The sequence below is a fragment of the Myotis yumanensis genome, unplaced genomic scaffold (assembly GCF_028538775.1).
Source record: "Myotis yumanensis isolate MYYU_CA2020_CCGP unplaced genomic scaffold, mMyoYum1.0.hap1 SCAF_10, whole genome shotgun sequence".
Taxonomy (NCBI): Eukaryota; Metazoa; Chordata; class Mammalia; order Chiroptera; family Vespertilionidae; genus Myotis; species Myotis yumanensis.
The window spans coordinates 40429084-40434009 of NW_027223761.1; positions in this window are offsets into that span (position 1 = coordinate 40429084).

The window sequence follows — 4926 nt, forward strand, 5'->3', positions numbered from 1 at the left end:
CCCATGGAGTTCCCCCACAGGAGTGGAGAGAAATGAAAATTAAGTTCATAGATGTGGAAAAGAAACTAAGGAAGCAAAACAGAAACTTAACAACAATAACAATGGGAAGTCACCAGTTAGGACACTAAGGGAAGTCAATGCTTCAGCATATTCTTATAATTTTATTTATCCCTCTTGTAGATTATTCTAGCAAGAATATTTGAATAAGAAGAATGTGAAATCCAATGACACACTCTACAGCTTGCCTGACTACTCAGAATTTCAATTCAATTCTATGCCTACTAGTTAAGCTTATCCTACATTCATGTCTTAGAAAACTTAATGGGTATAAAGTCATAATTCAGGAAAACTGGATGCCCCTGAGAATTCAGTTAGTATACATCAGATATGAATCTTGTTCCGGTAAAAAAAAACTGACACATGATCTCAGAGATGAGGGAAGAAAGGAAAGCACACATCAAAATCTAAGTAACGCAGAGATCAAGGTACAAATTGGTCAAAGGTGAGACTAAGATGGTTTTCTTTTTGAAAAATTACTAACTCCTTTTGAAATAAAGGAATATGGCCAGAAATGAACTGTTCCTTGTGCCTGGGGTAATGGTGATCCTAAATTCCATTCCTGTTTTAACATCGGAATCCTTGTAATAACACATGTTGCCACCTATAGCTAGAATGAAGAAGTGTTACCTGTGAGCTTAGTGTACATTTAAGAACAAAGTTTTATAAAAATAAATAAAGTTTTGTAAAAATAAATAAATAAATAATGCTAATTTAACAAAAGAGTAAGAGACCAGCTTCTAGAGGGTCTGATCCCTACAGAGCCCCTAACAGCCCATCCCTCCCACATGCCTCCTGATAAGGGCTCTCACTCCTACTGGCCTCACCAGGAGCTTGGACTTTATGAAGAGAATGATCAGGGCTCCATTGCACAGGCTTCCTGGAGAACAGGAGGGAGGGATTTGCTGTCTGGGAAAGGAGTGTTCTGGCTCACCTTGGAAAGGTAGAAAGTCAAGACTACAGAATAGGGAGAAGATGAGGTAACTCAGTCTGGAGAAATAATGGTCCCTCCAAGAAATAAATAAGAATCTGCTATTTTAAACCTCCTTTCCCTAAAGATCACTCTTCCCCCTGACATAGTGTTCCTCTTCTCTGCCACCTCAGCAGAGACACACACAAGCAGAGCAGCTTCAGAACCACAATTTAAGACACCAAACATGAGAGAAACCAAGATGGCAGCATAGGTAAACACCGGAAATTGCTGCCTCCAACAACCACTTCAAAAATACAACTAAAAGACAAAACGGACATCATCCTGAAGACAAAACAGACATCATCCTGAACCACAGGAAGGCTGGCTGAGTGGAAATTCTACAACTAGAAGAAAAGAGAAAAGCACACTGAGACTCAGAGGAGGTGCAGAAGTAAAGTGCAGAGGTACAGAGGCGGACGTGGAAGGGCTGGCAACTGAGGACACGGTTGTCTTTTTCAATCGGGAGGGAGACACAAGCTCTTGACTGCTCTGAACTCCAGTTCTGGGCAAGTCACTGGGGACCCAGACTCATACGGAGAGAAACTGGACTGCCTGGCATCTGGCAGAACTCAAGGGCGGCTTTCTCTCAGAGGTGCTTGCAGAGATTACTGGGACACTGAGATGCGGGACCTCTTAGGGTAGGACTGAGGAGCAGCCATAGCTGTTTGCTCCGCCCTGATGATCCCCTGAGACCTCGCCCCACCCAAGCTATGCGCAGAGCCTTTTGCCTATGAAATGCCTGGCCTTTTGCAATCTGAAAATCACCTAACAATCTGCAGCTGGGTCAGAGAGACCCAGAACTTCCAAAAGAAGGCCCAAGGCCCCACAGCAGCTTGCATTGCTTCACAGATGGGCCTCACCTAGGCACCTCCAAACCCCAAACAAAGAAAAGTATTCTGCAGATCTCTTCATAGCTCCTGCTGGGTAGCCTCAGGAAGAGGCTAAATTAGCACCACCTTAGAGATCCAAGAGCCAGTGTACCCAGTGGTCAGAGTGGGACCATCCAGATGACAACTCCTTGGATCCATAATGGACACACTCAGGGGGCAGACTCAGTGAGCACCAAAGCCCAAATGAAGCAAGTTTTGCCCCAGAAGGGTGTCTCCAGCACAGAAGTTCTCCCACTGCAGACACAGCTGATTCTCACAGCCAATTGGCCTGGAGGTCAATTCCTCCCAGTGATACCTACAACAATCAAGGCTTAACTACAGCAAGACTTTGCACAAAGCCCACAAAGAGGTGCACCAAGAATGTTCACCTCAGGTAATTGGTGAGGTTGAGCCACTGGGCCCTATAGGACACCTAGCACAGAAAGTGACTATCAACACAGGGAAGCATAAAAAATGCAGAGACAAAGAAACAGGTCACAAATGACAGAAATGGAGGAAAGCAAACTACAGGATATAGAGTTCAAAACCACACTTTTAAGGTTTTTCAAGAATTTTCTAGAAACCGCCAATAAACTTAGTGAGACCCTCAAGAAATCTAGTGGGACCCTCGAGGATATAAAAAAAGACCAACTAGAAATTAAGCATACACTGGCTGAAATAAAGAATCTTATACAGAGTTCCAACAGCAGACTAGAGGATCACAAGAATCAAGTCAAACATTTGAAATATGAAAAAGCAAAAAACACCCAACCGGAAAAACAAAAAGAAAAAGAATCCAAAAATATGAAGATAGTGTAAGGAGCCTAGGGGACAACTTCAAGCGCACCAACATCCAAATTATGGGAGTGCCAGAAGAAGAGAGAGAGCAAGATATTAAAAACCTATTTGAAGAAATAATGACAGAAAACATCCCCCACCTGATGAAAGAAATAGACTTACAACTCCAGGAAGCACAGAGAACCCCAAACAAAAGGAATCCAAAGAGGACCACACCAAGACACATCATAATTAAAATGCCAAGAGCAAAAGACAAAGAGAGAATCCTAAAAGCAGCGAGAGAAAAATGGTCAGTTACCTACAAGGGAGTACCCATACGACTGTCAGCTGATTTCTCAACAGAAACTATGCAGGCCAGAAGGGAGTGGCAAGAAATATTCAAAGTGATGAATAGCAAGAACCTACAACCAAGATTACTTTACCCAGCAAAGCTATCATTCAGAATCGAAGGTCAGATAAAGAGCTTCACATATAAGAAAAAGCTAAAGGAGTTCATCAACACCAAACCAGTATTATATGAAATGCTGAAAGGTATCCTTTAAGAAGAGGAAGAAGAAGAAAAAGGTAAAGATACAAATTATGAACAACAAATACATATCTATCAATAAGTGAATCTAAAAATCAAGTGAATAAATAATCTGATGAACAGAATAAACTGGTGAATATAATAGAATCAGGGGCATAGAAAGGGAATGGACTGACTATTCTCAGGGGGAGGGAAAGAGGTGTGGGTTGTGCAGGAAGAGACTGGACAAAAATCGTACACCTATGGATGAGGACAGTGGTGGGGGGGTAAGGGCAGAGGGTAGGGTGGGAACAGGGTGGAGGGGAGCTATGGGGGAAAAAAAGAGGAACAACTGTAATAATCTGAACAAAAAAGCTTTAATTTAAAAAAATGAAAGAGGAGCTTGGTCTTAAAAAAAAAAGACACCAAACACATTCAGTCTGCTCCCCAAAGCCTCCTGTCCCAGAAACTGCCTCCACTTACTTTCTGGAAGTGTACAGAAAGAATCTTAACTCAGTGGAAGAGATCAGCTGTGAGTCTAGTCAAGATTCACTCAGCAAACCAGTGACCAGCTCTCCACAGAGGAGTTCCCCTACAGGAGTGGAGTGAGAAATAAAAATTAAGTTCTAAGGAATGAAAATGAAACCAAGAAAGTAGAATTAAAACTGTGGACGAAAGTGGCCACATGCTAACTTGACAAGTTCATGAAAGGCCTACATGGCAGTTTTGCAAACTCAGAGACCTAAAGTAACCACTAAAGATGGCCTGATATTAAACTTTAAGTAAAAGCAGTTATGGTGGGTAGTTACATCCTAAGTTGGTGTCTTCATTGTCAAGGTCAACCTTCACCTTAACTGAACCTATCTGTCCTTTTGTATCTATGATAACATATCCTTGAAATGTCTGGATAACTTGTAATGTCCCTTTTTTTGGACCGCTTGGGGTACAATCTAATATGCCCGGGCACCAGAGCAGATACCACAAATTCCTTCATTGTAATTGTTATGTTAATTGTTGACTGTTAACTATCCTGCACTCACCTAAGTATGTGTCTATCATTTTTCTTTTTATCCAATCCCAGAGGTTCAACCACCTCCCGCCCCGCTTTGCTTTCTCCTGCCTCTCTAGTCTATCACCAATGGATTTCATGTAACCCACCTATGTCCCTTCCTTTGATTGCAATATATAAAAATAGATGGAAGACCACCATTCTCTGGAGCATTATTTCAATCCCTTGAGGTTCTGCTTCCTGGCAATTGTCCACAGTTTGACTCAAATAAACTCACAAAAATTCTGTACAGGTTTGAATGTTTTTACATTAACAAAACTTAAGAACAATAACAACGGGAAGGCACCAGTTAGGACACTTGGGGAAGTCAGTGCTCATGTGTTCCTATGTTTTTACCCCTTTTGAAAATTATTCTAGTAAGAATATTTGAATAAGAAGAATGTGAAATCCAACGATAAACTCTACAGCTTGCCTGACTTCTCAGAATTTCAATTCAATTCTATACCTACTACTTAAGCTTATCCTATATTAATGTCCTAAAAAATTTTCTGGGAATAAAATCATGATTCCGGAAGTCTGGATACCTGCCCTTTGTAATGGAGAGTGTGATGGGGAAGATAATCAGTTGCAGATCTCTGTTAGTTTGAGCTGAATGGTAGCAGCTATCCTTGTGAAAGGTAAAATTGAAATTTTAGGAAAGATCCTTCTTTCCAAA